This window comes from Humulus lupulus, chromosome 2 (assembly GCF_963169125.1).
Source record: "Humulus lupulus chromosome 2, drHumLupu1.1, whole genome shotgun sequence".
NCBI classification, from domain to species: Eukaryota; Viridiplantae; Streptophyta; class Magnoliopsida; order Rosales; family Cannabaceae; genus Humulus; species Humulus lupulus.
This window is the reverse complement of record NC_084794.1, coordinates 91,213,233-91,228,309: the sequence shown is the minus strand read 5'-3', so window position 1 is coordinate 91,228,309 and position 15,077 is coordinate 91,213,233. Positions and strand designations below refer to the sequence as shown.

The 15,077-nt window shown below is 33.1% G+C and overlaps 2 long non-coding RNA genes across 4 annotated transcripts; both read right to left on the bottom strand.

The window, feature by feature from the left end:
• Positions 1–2,142: 2,142 nt before the first annotated feature.
• Positions 2,143–8,267, bottom strand: LOC133818215 (uncharacterized). 2 transcript variants are annotated; one of them, XR_009885828.1, is made up of 7 exons: positions 8,173–8,261; positions 7,004–7,039; positions 6,220–6,321; positions 5,796–5,882; positions 5,414–5,515; positions 3,498–3,587; positions 2,143–2,338 (listed from the first exon to the last, which is right to left on the bottom strand). It is a non-coding gene; the product is annotated as an uncharacterized LOC133818215 (long non-coding RNA). The 2 variants fall into 2 exon arrangements; XR_009885827.1 differs by having other exon boundaries at positions 5,414–5,882; positions 8,173–8,267.
• Positions 8,268–8,482: 215 nt separating this feature from the next.
• LOC133818216 (uncharacterized) lies at positions 8,483–11,228 on the bottom strand. 2 transcript variants are annotated; one of them, XR_009885829.1, is made up of 3 exons: positions 10,838–11,228; positions 10,060–10,217; positions 8,483–9,184 (listed from the first exon to the last, which is right to left on the bottom strand). It is a non-coding gene; the product is annotated as an uncharacterized LOC133818216 (long non-coding RNA). The 2 variants fall into 2 exon arrangements; XR_009885830.1 differs by having other exon boundaries at positions 10,060–10,195.
• Between the last annotated feature and the right edge of the window lie 3,849 nt (positions 11,229–15,077).

The window sequence follows — 15,077 nt, the reverse complement described above, 5'->3', positions numbered from 1 at the left end:
GACCGAGATAGACTTATCAGTCAACTAATCGAGATGGACTTATCAGTCCTCTGGCCGAGGTAGACTTATCAGTCCTCTAATCGAGATGGACTTATCAGTCATCTAATCGAGATGGACTTATCAGTCATCTGACCTAGATAGACTTATCATTCATCTGACCGAGATAGACTTATCAGTCATCTAATTGAGATGGACTTATCAGTCATCTGACTGAGATAGACTTATCAGTCATCTGACCGAGATAGACTTATCAGTCATCTATTTAGAGAGTGACTTATTAGTCAAATATTCAGAGGGACTTATTAGTTGTTTACTTCAGAGAGACTTATTAGTCATCTATCTCAGAGCGAGACACTTATTAGTCATTTACTCAGAGCGCAGGACTCCACACACATTTATTTGTACCTGCTTGCATGAATGAGTAGGGTTATTACTGCTAGGCATGCATGTTATGACTTAGTAACATGTTATTACTTGTTCATGAGCATATTAAGTTTTCTTGCTGACCTTCAGTTCACGGGTGCTATGTGGTGCAGGTAAAGGCAAAAGAAAGTTGGACCATCCTTCAGCTGGAGAGCTTAGGTGACGATGTGTACATATGCAGCTGCTTGACTGCCACAGCCAAGGGTTGAAAGAGAAACTAGGGTTAAACCCTATTTTGCTGCTTAGGTCGGCTGGTTGTAAATATTTTGTTGTAATTAACCTTTAAATTATATTTTGGGATCCCAATGTATACAGTAAACGTTTTAGTGAAACGTTGTATCTTAATCAAAAAAAATTTAACCCTAAACCGCTAATCATACTTAGTTACACGATTATGGCCAAATGACTCGATTAGCGAGTTTAGCACTGTTTAAAATTTACATCATAACAGTCCCTGGGTAGTAAGGAGTTACAGGTGTTAGGAACAAGTTTCCTAATACGTAGCAGAATGGTGGTGGGGTTGGCCCAATGTACAACAAAATTTTTGTAACATATTTAAACTACCTTTAAATATGCGGATCCATTAATATACATACATTAATCATAAGCAAGTTAAGAATAGAATTCATACCTCTTGAAGCCTATCAAGTGTCATTGCTATCTTTTCATATTTAGAACGATCTTCCTATCCAAGCCGCTCCCAGGTACTCACACCAAGATCTTCCAAAGCGTTCTCTACACCTCAAGAAGTGTGTGGGCACTTACAGAATGAAGGATAGTTTATTTGTGATTCTACTTGATGTACTCAACACATGAGATCAAGAGAATAGGCCGGAGAATTGGTTCTTTATTTTTCAGGGAGAGAAAACTATCGTTCTATTTTTCACAGAGTGAATCTTAGACTTAGTTTTCTGAGGTTGGTTATTTTTATATTTTCTGATTAGTCATACTTAAAATAAAATATTCAAAATAATTTTGTAACCAACTTACAATTTACCTTTTAATTAATTAATTATTTTATTAATGAAAATATCCCAAAACTAATTTTTGAATTATCCATTAATTAAATAAAAATGAAAATCTTATCCCTGAAAATAGCAGTACACGCACTGTGTGTGCACGTGTAGCATCCCTATTTTTAGGGACACTACAAGAAAAAATGCTTTTAATAACAACGAAAATGTGTTATCAAAACATACGATAACACTTTCTGATGTGTTAAGACCGACAATGTTATCGTAGGTCAGGGTAGTTTACATAACACTTTATCAGTGTTATACAGATGTGTTATTGTACTGTCAACGATAACACAATTTCTGTGTTATTTTAATATATAGATAAGTGTTTAATTATGTTATTTATAGTCGATTATATAACACTTTTTTTGTGTTATGCTACACTTTAGTATAACATTTTTTTTTGTGTTATACTACACTTTAGTATAACACATTTTTTGTGTTATACTACACTTTAGTATAACACATTATTTGTGTTATATAATGAAGTTTGCATAACATAATTCTTTGCATAAAAAGTGTTATTGTAATAGATATTATAACTCAATTTTCGTATTATTGTTATATTTAGATATGTTTAAATTCTCATTATATATTTTATTTATATAACACTAATTTATTCTATTATATTTTAATTTTTTTATATAATTAAAATTAGCTTTCTAATATATACTAGCATCATCAAATGAACTTGATTTTCAAATAACAAAAAGTAAGAACATTCAACATTGAATTAACAATCCACAATTTAGTTTAAAACATTCAACATTGTCATCAACAACAAAATATTCTTTAAGTATTCAAGGAGTCTAAAAGTTACTACTTTCAACACAAATAAATAAACAAAATTACTACTTTCAAGGAGTCTTAAGTATCCTTTTATACTTCTCTTGTCACATCTGCAAAATAAACAAAGAAATATTTTATTGTTATTATCTAGCATCACAAATTACTTCAAGAAAAATGCTATGGAAATTATATCCAAGAAAGGACACCACATACAAAATAATGGATTCACAACTACACCAAAGCAAACAAAAACCATTCTACTTTGAAACTACTCGGAAATGAGCCTTTTACTTAAGAGTGTCAAAAACCATAATTTCCAAGTCTCCACATAAAATATAAAGGAAATACTAGCAGTTTTTTCTTTTTTGGTTTCATCGGGTTATGACAGGTGAGCAAAAGAAACAATTAACTGAAGTCGCCCAGAATAGATTAGCATTTGCTAGTTTGGTAAAGTTGAGTTCTTTTCACCATTGTCAAATCTACTAATAAAGCTAAGATCAAAAGATTTATACAATTCTAATTAACATAGCTAAAAGTCAATAGTTCTATTGTTACTGTCACATTATATTCATTAGCAAAGCAACCATAAGCTTCTGATGAATGTTAATTAAGAAGTTCAAAAGCACCATCACGAACTTCATCATATGCCATACAACCTTTAATGCATATACAACTCCAAAAGAAAACAAAGCAGAAACTGGAGAAAAACAGTTCCTCTACTTTCACATCTCTTAAATTTCTTTCATTGTATTGATGTAATCATGTGTTGATTTATTTTAAGGGTTCCTTAGGAAGTTGTTGCCTATTATGATAAATATTAAAAGCCAGTAGCATGAAGAAGATAAATTGCAGGATCAGAATCTTCTATCGAGCCTAATTTTTTTATGTTTTCTCCTTAAGGAATCAACTTTTCAGATGATGCCAATACCTCATAAAGCTTAAACTAGTACTTAATATATGAAGATAGGATCTTTCTCCTCTATGATCATCGCTCTCAGGCTCAGCTGTGCCAGAAACAACTTCTGTTTCTTTAAAATACGAAAATGACCATTATATATATGAAATTGCATAGCTAACTATAGCATTATATATATATATTATATGATAGGGAGCATATGAGTTAATGCAGAATTAAAAGAAGTCAAAGAATTAGAAGAGGGGAGGAAGACACTTGATGCTCTGGCAAAAACAACAATTAGTTACTCCTATTGCCACTGCTAATAAACTTATGAGTGAGATATGAATATGAGAGAAGGCATAGCTCCATACCTAGGGAATCTGTAGAGTGTCAGAGGTGTTGTTGCAATAGATTGTTGCTGCAGAGTTTTATATGTTTTTTTCTTTCTGATTCTTTGATCCCTGAAAGTGAATAAGAATGACCATAACCAATTAACCAACCAAATCAGAATGCATATGAGACAAAAAAGCACAGAAGAAAATCTTACTATCAATCAATATCAGCTTTACCATTCTTAGTAATAGAATAGGAAACAGACCTATCATGTTTTGACCCAATAAAGCTCCATGACTTAATTGATTTTTAATAAACACATCTTCTCACCAATTTCCAAAAATAAACTACCACTAACTATTATTATTTTACTTATGCCAAATACATAAACCATCAAAAAGAGCATGTGCACAAACCAGTACAGTTAACAAATTCTTTAGGGAAAATAAAATAAAATAGAGAAGATAACATCTTGAATACATCTTTTCCCCTACATTGTTTCACTTTCAAAAAAGAGAAATCAAGTTAATAATCAATAAATGACCCTGAAAGACGATCATTATGCAGCCAATACATCCTATGCTCCAAATATCTATTGCAGGAGTGTACTGAAGATAAAAAGTAGAGGTCTTAGACTCTTAGTATTAGAAAAAAGTACTAAGCAACCATATACTTGATATTTTTTTTTGAAATCTGAACACTGAAAAATGATCTTCATTATGAACAATCATTATTCAAGACAATAATCAGAAAACAAACCAGCAAAATAAAAAAACAGCAAGCAAACAAATTCTGTAGTCTGAGAGCATAACATTAACTAAAATAACTGTACAACCTGAAAACCAAACATGTACTAGATCAGAAAACAGGACAACCCTCCATAACAACCTGGAAATGTTGAAGGGATGGCCAGTTGAGTCAAAAGTATGGGAAGAAATGATTGGGAACTTCTTGGCTTCATACCAATTAGCAACAGTACTAAAACATTGTGCACCACACACACAAATAATCATAGCAGAGAATGGTGATTATTAATAGGGTCCTATTGAATATATTTCAGTTAACAGTTAAAAGAGCAAAGAAAATGATGTTGTGGTGGATATGAAAACTGAGAATAATAAGAAGAAAAATATATTCTTCAATGCTTGAAGCTTTGAACTATGAACTTATAATGTCTCTTGTGTGGTGTTTCTTGAATCTGTGAGCTAAAATGAGAATTCATAACCAAACAAAATCTGAGAAGACAACTAATTGAACTAAATAAAGAAAAAGAGCAAAAATTCTCAAACAAATTGATCTCAGAAAACACTGGTATATATATGACAAATTAAAGCAAGGTGAGCTCTTGCCTGGTAAGTGTCAATTGGAAAGAAAAGAAAATATAAAGAAGACCTATTATGAAAAGCAAATTGGAAAAATAAGAAAGAACGAAATACTGAATGGTATGACATGCAATTCAAGAAACAGAACCATCATTTTTTTAGACACAAATTCATTATTAACCACCATAAATAGTTTGAAGAAAACAAATATTAATTCAAATATGGTATCATATATATAAAACTATATGTTGCTTACTGGCCAGGTCAGTCAACTAAAGGCTACTGTATTAACATGTGGCACAATATATGTAGTCTAAGCTAAACCCATGATATTCCTCCACGAGAAAATAGTTTATTGACAAAGTTATACATATTCTTATTCATTTCCATTTGTAAAAATAATATGACCATATTAATAAGGAAAGCATCTCAAAAGATTAGAACCAAAGTTATATATATAATATAATAGCATTTCCTCTCAACAATGCAAGAATAAGCAACAAGTTTTGGTAATGTGAAAATGAACCAAGTGATGAGTACAATTGGGTTAGCCAATTAGCTTTATTTATAAGCTGGATAGCCGATCAGGAGAATTCAATCAAGATAAGCTCAAAAACAATTATAGGTCTTACATGAGCTCAAGAACAAGTGAAGAAGCTCCCCCGCCACCGTTGCATATGACACCAACCCCGTACTTTCCCTTTTTATGTCTCAATACTTGCAACAACATTATTCTTATTTCAGAAATTCCAAGTAAAATATATCAGAGAGAGCATAGTTACCAATGTCTCTTTTATTCCACAGCTAAACTCTCAACAAAAATTTAAAAGAATAAATGGCAAACACGAGATCACTTCACATGAGTATATGTAGAAAGCATAAGCTTAGATATGACCACGAACTATGACTTTAGATCATTAAGAAAACATGTAAACAAAACCAGAGAACTATATAAATGATATTAGAATGTCAAACTAGGAATGCATTGCAAGAGAAGGGAAGCTTATAGATTACCCCTAACAATGTGACCAAGATACGAGCTCCACTGCATCCTAATGAGTGTCCCAATGATACAACCCCACCATGTACGTTAAGGCTTTCCTGAGATATTTGGAAATTGGAAGAGTAAAAAAATGTAGATAAGGATAGTGACAAAATGGAGCAAAGCTTAAATGCATTGTGGACAGATGAATGACTATACAAATTGTAGAAAATGGAAGAGTGATCACATTTAAAATAGCATACATTTCAGACTTAAGAGTAAATCAACCAAGATGGATATTGTAAATTAACTTCAACCATAAAACTAATCTTTTTATAAAGCAATAAGTCTGGCTTTCCTAAAAGCAATAAGGAAGTACAACTAGACAGACCACACAAAATGACGAAATGCTAGTTGATAAACAGAAAACATATCCCTTAGTATCAAGACACAAACCTCTATCGAAATAGCCAGGTCAATCACCAAGCTTGTGACATATCCCAAGACAAGGTCAATGACTCCTCTTGCAAATGATGAAGATCCACTGCCTACATCAATCTGCAAAATAGACAGTTAAGCTGTCATTTTCTACAATTTAGTATCCCATAGAGAAAAAAAAAGAGGTTTGCAAATTATCATATTACTTCAGTAGCCAAAGGGCAAAAGTAAATGTTTCTGTAAAATTGAAAACTTAACTTCTCTTTATTTAGTGTAACAATAAAAATAATTAAAGAAATAAATAATACTTAACGTGACATCTAGGCAAGTAAGATGTTTGACAAAAGAAAGTATTAAAAAAAGAAATACCCTGAACTATTGAAAAAGAAAGTAATCACTATAGATTACTTGGACAAAAGAAAGATGAAACAATTAAAAAATTATCTATTATTAAAAACAGTCAACAATATTGAAGCTTCATCTCCTATTGGAGACTATTAAAGACAAACCAATTATATTATGTCATAATATAGAACAATATATTAAGATACAGAATCAAAGAAAGAACCTTTACTATCTAACTGATATTACTGACATCAGTAATTACAAAGTCTAATATGAGATTCCTCAGCTGACTTTAAATTAGTGCTAGATGATATGTTTTCTTGTTTCATTAGAAAGAAAGTGACCAACTCATCCTTATATCAAATAGCTTTGTGCAAACACCAGAGAACACAAATGAAAACCATAAGAACTAGAAACTTGATACTAAGGAAGTTCTATAAGTAGTTGGAAGTATTACCTCACTTCATACTTAGGAAGCTCTCCTTTGGTGAATCTGGAAACCAAACACACACCTCATAAAAGTTTATTAGAAAAAAGATGTGCATGATGTAGTCTACCAATGCTAAATATCCCCATCAATAACAAGTAATACATTTAATAGTCAAAATCAATATATATATATATATGAAGAAAACTTTCAATTTTGTATACAGAGTAGTCTCAGATGCTTCTCAAATTTCTATTTTTGAGAGAATTGGGGAAGAAATTTCAATTTGCAAAGAAAAAACCTATTGTTCTATTTGACAGTGTCTTGGAAAACAAAACATCAAGAAAATTGCAGGTCAATACCTTCCCCAGTATTGAATTAAAAGCACCAAATAGACAAAAGAAAAGTTGGGCCTTCGTTATGCATTTAAAAGCACCAAATTATTGAATTAGCACCAAATGCAACAATGCTCATGTTTCATCAAATAACATATAACTATTGAGACAATTTATTTAATGAGAGTTACTGAAAAGTTAGTACTAACCAGCCCTTGTTCCTATTGATTCCATATCAGAATAATAAACATTATAATAGACATTACAAAGAAAGAAAATAAGTTGGGAAATCTTGTTCTCCCAAACAAAAGAAAGGAAAAAGAAAAGAAAAGAAAATTCAATTTGGTCCATGATTTGAACCAAATAAAAGCTCCTAGAAAAAGCCAATATTAATACCGATTGATTATGATAATACTAAAAATAATAATCAAATCAACCTCCAAACTTTCTCTTCTCTAATGGACAAAAACTACATGATCAATTGTTTTTCTGGGGAACAATATATATTGTCTCAGTTTTTTAAAAAACAAAAACAAAATTGTACACTTCTCTTTCAAAATTAGACATGTGAGCTTCTTTTTGTTCCCCTTTTAATTAAAATTCAAGAACTACAGTTTCAAGCAGATCAAGATAGTTATATTGCACTACTAGAACAATTAATAGGCTTTTAATTTGAAGGAATATATCAATAACTAAAGTACATCTAATATCAATAAAGTGCATCCACAAAACACAGATATAAGTTTGAAAAAGTAACACCTAAAGCTTATGTTACAAGGCTTCATTATAACAGAAAACTGTGAAAAAGAATTTGTCTGGCACTCTCACTCAAACTGTGAAAAAGAAACAGAAAACTCAACTTACCTTCCACATGAGTTAGACCATGATATTTGTTTGGCAAGGGCAGTAGAGATTTTGTAAGAATTGCAAAAGAGTTCACATAGACAGAAAGCTCCCCTAAAGAAACAAAGAAATAAGTTCAATTAGTTTCTCACCTCAAAGGGAAATCACAAAAAAAAAAGTAAGAAGCTAGTCAAAGCCAATGGCATTGGTTTATCTAAATAGCTTCCAATACAAATAGGGTAAGAATAGCTTCACCCAGAAGTACCTATAAATTCAACAATCAGCACCTAATCGCAAATAGGTGCAAAAGATAAATTTTTTTAGTACTTGCCTTTCTCAGTTCGCTTAATTGAGCCACTTGCACCAAGTATGTCACCAATATCAACTAGATTCTTAAGCTCGCCAAACTGATCACTTAAAAATCTCACCTTTTCACAATAAAGCTGTTTCAACATTTCTTAAGACTCCGCGCACTTCAAATTTACTGTAACGGGCATACTTGCACAAGCCATCAAAAAAGGCTCCCAAGCAGTCACTTGGATTCTGTTTCTCTTCATCTTTTTGAGCCAAATACCAACTATCACGATTTTTCAATAACTCGTTATCTTTACGCACTACTGCATCAGTCTCAGGAAGCTGAATATTGGACCTCATAGAGAAGTATGCACTTTCAAGCTGACTCATATTTTTCATCAATCTTGATTCACTTGTGTTAGAAACAGGGGACAATTGAGAAAGCTTATCTGAACTAGAAGGCTCTCTGTGAACAGATACATTTTGCTTTCCATGCACAGAGGAGTCAACATGAGCCAAGTGTTTGGAAGGGTGTCTTCTCTCGATTTCTTCAATATCTCCTTCAAAACACTGTATGTCTTCCACTAACTTAGAGGCATCCTTCTGCTTCTGTTCTTTTAATGACTCAAGGAAATGCAATAGTAATTCTGACTCACCATCATCCTGGTCAATGGCTAAAGACAACTCCTCTGGACATGCTTCCTGTAATCCATTAACTACTTCAGATTGCAGGATTTCCCTGTAGTCAAAAGCAACAACCAACAACTAAGAATATTGTATCATGGTGTAAAGGCAGTTGATGTACAAACTAAAAATGCAGTTTCTATTTAAATCCACCAAATGTCCAAGACTTCCAATACATGAAGAAACAAAAATTTCTAACAGAGGCACAGGAATTGACAATGTAATTCCATATCAATAGATAAAGAATCCAATCACAAAGGTTAAGAGGATTGTATTATTCTTCAAGAAACTAATGGAAAAACCATATTGCCTAGGCTATTTTTCCAAAAATGTTGTCAGAAAAATCTCCTAAAGGGACCTGAGACTATGGTGTACTTTTTAGTCGCACCAGAAAAATGCATATCAACAAGTACAATGACCATAGTAGGGAAATTTTGAAGTCTGGTTTCAAAAAGGATGGACTAACTGCTGCATGCCTAAAATATCTCCTGAATGGACCTGCGAGTATGCCGTACCTATAGTAGCAACCAGAAAATGCATATTGACATTCACCATGTTATGGCAATGGTAATTATTTTAAAATCAATTCTCATATAGTCATATCCTACAAAGGGTCATCTACACATGTGATGCAAATTGTGACAATTTATCAGATCACAATACAAAGATATGAGGAACCAATTTATAAGGGTTTTAATATCCTGCAAATATAAATAGCCTAATTGTCAACAAAGCCATTTCAGGAGGTCAATATAAATATAATATAAAAGAAAATTGGTAATATTATCAATCAAAATTATTTTCTAATATATCAACTATATTCACCAAGGCAATACGTCTTAGAAAATCTTATTCTTTATTTTTTAATCACATCTGAAACAACTAGCATTTCCATCTTTGAATTTATCATGGACACGAATTTAGGGCTACCTTGTTGTTGGGCGCGATGATGGTTCGGGATGAAGTAGCCATAGACAGAATCCAGCTTCCTTGGGATTTTCCGAAAGAAAATTTGGAGGAAGGATCCTATGGCGCAAATCCGACATAGCTGTGGCAAGTGTGCTATCTGAATCAAAATGACCAAGTAACTGAGAAACAACCCAAATTAATCCATCAGATTTTTCAGCCAATCCCCACATTCACAAACACATGTAATAAATAGCTAACAAATAGCATATTAATTAACATGATCTTTGCAAACAAAGCCCAAAATAAAAACAAACATTCACAAAATAAGCTGCTTGCAGAAAGTTTCTAAAAATCGTTAGTACAGTCTTATCTGTTAGGAGCAACACAGCTAATATCAACAGCAGGAAACCATAATTAATAGAATTAAAATTTCTTATTCCATTCAAAATTAACAACGTTTGGTATTTTCTGACCAAATAAGAAAGAAATACCTCTCAGTTTATCAAACTTACACGAGAGACAGACCACAACTATTTTCCGTTTGGTTGCCAAGAAAACAAAACGAAAGAGGGGGAGAAAGAAAGAAAGAAAAACGTAACAGTATGCATACAACTCCATTTCACATATATAAACTAACTCAAAACATGAAACAAAATCTCATTTAGCTCAAATGAGTTGTTAATTCTACAATTCTCACACACACAATCACCAAATAATTCTCTCCAATTTTCTCGGCAACCAAACAGGAAAAGAATTGAAAGCTCAAACTGTAGAAAAAACAATGAAATCAAAGGCATACCTGTACGAATTCCAACAAAACAAACGAAGCACCAGAACATGAAAAGCCGCGAAATGAAATCTCAACGAGGTAAGAAAGAAGAGAGGAGGTGAATTACAGAGGTGACGAAACGCAATATCCCTAAAAGGCAGAGCAAAACTGAAAGCAGTGGTGAAAGAAGAACAATCCAAAAGCACACAATAATAATAAAGCGATGGAAAGAAGAACAATCTGGTGTCGTCGTTCGCCTATGGTGTCGTGTGAGGGCTTGGGCACGCGTGGTCGAAGCTTCGACGGGTCTGGTGGGAGAAAGAGATCCGAAAGAGAGGAGAGAGAATGATGAGGAAAAAGGAGAAAGAATTGAAGGGAATGAATTGGGTCTCTCGGGTCTCACAAATGAAAAAAAAAAAAACTAAGTGTGGCGGGATGGTGGAATTATTACCGCCCTTTTTTTCATGGCCCAATATATTACTCTAGTATAACACTTTTTAATTAGTATTATATTCGTGTGTTATGGAAATGGATATTTGGTGTAGTGGATGTTCGTTTTTTCAATTTTTATTTAATTATTTATTCAAACTTCTTTGTCAGATAAGATCTAACAACTTGATAACTAATTCAAATTTGAATTAAATACATTTTTAACTAATTATCAAATATAATTAATTATTTGAATAAATATTAATTTTTTAAATTCAAATCCAATTTGAACTGCCACTCAAATAAATATATTTAATTAATTCTACCAATTAATTAAATCCAATATTTTCGAAAATAAATATTTAATTTATTATAATTTTGAAAATTATAATTAATTATTTATTTAATTAAATTTCAAAATTAATTTAATTATTTAATATAATTTTGAAAATTATACAATAATTAAATATTAATTAATTTTGTTAACAACAACTAATTTGTAATTAATTAATTAATCACTATTATCATATAATTGCATATTTGGCCTGAAGAACAAATTTCTTCTTAAATATGTCTTTAAACTATTTTTCCCCTCATATCAACTCTTACATCGAATAGTGTTGATAGAGCCACTATGGGGACCTATGGATCTATAATTCCAAGCTCCAATAAATTTGAGATTATTAATTAAATAATCTTAATTTATTAATCTCATGATTATTCCACTATAAATATGAGACTGCACTCTTGTAATTATAGACATTTCATTTACTGAGTACTTTATAATTAAAAAGTGTCCATTGATATAATCATTGCATACAAATTGACCCCTCTAATAATGGTTCATAATTAATCGGGAATAAAATTACCGTTTTACCCTTTTAATTATCTCTTGTTTCCTTAAGTACCATTGACTTTTCAAGTGAAGGTTAATTCATAACTAAATTATGAATTTGAGCTCAATAACCTTCCAGTCCCAAAAGTCAACCCTTAAGAGAACCATCATTCAATCTCTTGCGAGAAGGCATAGATTCCATATCTCTATACTATGTCCCCAGCAATCTACATTAATGAGTTCCCAAAACAAAAGTTTCTAGCCTGATCATTCTGACAGACCCTAACGAGTGAATCAAAGAACTCATATAACATAAACAAGAGTTCATAGTAACTTCAGAATTAAGATCTATTTGTATATGATCATCAGTTGATATATTTAATTAATACTTTGAAACAATATTTAACTAAGTATTAATAAACATATATGGCCCTGTTCTATATATTCTCTCATATATAAAGCACATCCACTAAAGTGTCCTACCACACTAGTGATCCGGATCTAGATCACATGTATTCATAATACTAGTGGAGCGTACTTACAGTAATTAATCTAAAGATTCCATAACTTTCTTTTACTACGAACTATTCAAGTTCATTTATCTCAAACACAATCCTCTCGTACCAATACATATGAACTTAGGAATTTTTTTGATATTTACATATTATTATCACAGAATAATATAGTCCATAAAATATATGCATAACAAATTCAATTCATTTATATATTTCATAAAACAATGTCTACTACATATGCTTTCAGGGCACAATTCCCAACAACAGGTCCAAGCCCCGATCACAACCCAGGTGCAGTTTTCTTACCTCAAGTCTCGAGCTGAAGGTGTAAGACAGTCCCAAGCACGATCCCTAATGTCGAGCCTTAAAGGTAAACCTAGTCACAATGCGATAATGGATAACCATTAAAACCTAAACCAATTAAAAGCTTCAAAACAATATACTAGCCTCCGGGACCTCGAATTCTACTGAACCGGGTAGTAGAATCCTTCCCGAGCGCTTACGTTTGAGTTCCTAAGCCTAAAACCCCCATTTGGCCAACATTTCCTATTTGAATTGCGACGCTCCTTAGAGGCGCCATGACCCTCCACATGTCTGAGAGCATTCTAAGGTAAATCCATGAACACGCACCACGGCGCGCCCTACTCAACGTCGCAATGCCAAGATGGTTTAGCAAGCCCCTTAGCTCTTTTGGGTTCATGAGGGTCGCGACGCCCAAGAGCAGCGCCGCGACGCAATCCCGCGAACCCAAAAAAATTAGCGATTTCAGAAATCGCAACCCCCTCCAAAACTCACACAACCAATCCGAAAAACAATTCTAACCATTTACGAGCCTAAGCTCGACCACAGATCAATAAAACAACCCCCATAACCTTAAAACAACAATCAAATACTCCAGAACTCAACAAAACCTCAAAAGCCAGAATTTCAAACTCTCTCCATAAACTCAAAAGAAAATTAAGAAAAGCTTCAAGAATTCAACTTACCTTTGCCGAATCGAACTCCCCAGTTGATCCTCTTATTTTAACAGCTTCTAGACTCACCAAAAGTGGCCTTCAATCACACCAATCTGCCTTCTAAACCCAAGAATCCCAAGGCTTTTCCCAAGCCAAAGCTAACTTTCACCCAAAGAGAGAGACAGAGAGAGAAATGGGAGAGCTGAGGTGTTTTTGTTCTGATGTCCTTACTCTGAAGGTTTAGTTTAACTAAGCTGATCTTTAGGCATGAAATGTAACGACCCGGATTTTCAAGACTCGATAATGCGGAAATATAAATGTTTTCATTTAACAAAATGTCTCAAAAACCCATAGAAAAAAAAAACTTTTTAAAAAGTCATATGGCCATACTTAACATTTAGTTACAAACATGTTTTATAAAGATTAGAGTGAGCCTAGTTTAGGAAAATTACACAACATTTCCAAAAATAAAAAGGCTTCCCAAAAGGTCGGTCCACATGTACATTTGCAAGGAAGACTCCAGCGCTCACTGCTCTGCCTTGTCCTTGTTCTTACCTACAACATGAAACAACTAGGTAAGCGAAAACGCTTAGTAAGATCAACTTCCAAACAAAGCAGATAGAGAAATAGGGATCCGGACCCTACACAATCAATTTCAAGAACGCTAAAGCGTCCTGGCAAACTTATGGTCATGCCTGATAACCAAGGATAAATTAATTCACATCTAGATAAAAATCCTGCACTCAGAAAATCCCAGAGCAAGCAGATATATTATACCACCATATAATTCGAGACCAACGCTCGACAATTTCCAACAATTCAGGCGTAACGCACCCTCCAACATAATTGCCAATCTGTAAAAGAGAACCGAGTCTCCACACTAAGATCTAGCCAATAAATATCCTCAACAATGGTAACTATCGTGTTACCTAGGGCATCGCGACTTATCCAAGAGTGTAATCCAATTTACACGGTTTTACGGAGACTTCTATGTTAATCAGTGGTGCTGGTGAGCAGCTGCCCCTAGGGTGTTCAACCTCACTCTATCTTGGCAACCCCTAGTGTAATGCCCCAGATTCCCTATTATGGTTAATGGCTGGATTAGTAGGCCGGGAGGGCCATAACTGTTTAATTATGCCATTAAATGTGTTTATGCATGTTTATGAGAATTATATTATAATATAATGTTAAATGCAAGCATGTGAGTCCACATTTGTTTACAGGGGTATTATGGTAATTTGGTCGTTGAGGGTATAATTGAATATTTGTTGTATGTTAATGATATATTGTGAGACCACATTATAATGTGGATTGGTTCGAGTATTTCGACATGAGACGATCCTTAAACATGATTTATCGGTTTGGTCATAACAGGTTTGAGCTCGGGGCTCGGGGTGAGTCTCGGGGTGATTTTAAGGTTATCGCACTACCGGGGATTTTTAGGGTAACGGGTTATGAAATATTGGTGTTTGAGGATATTGAGATTAGCGGGAATTGGGAAGCGTTAATTATGATTAACGGGTTAAGCTAGAAGT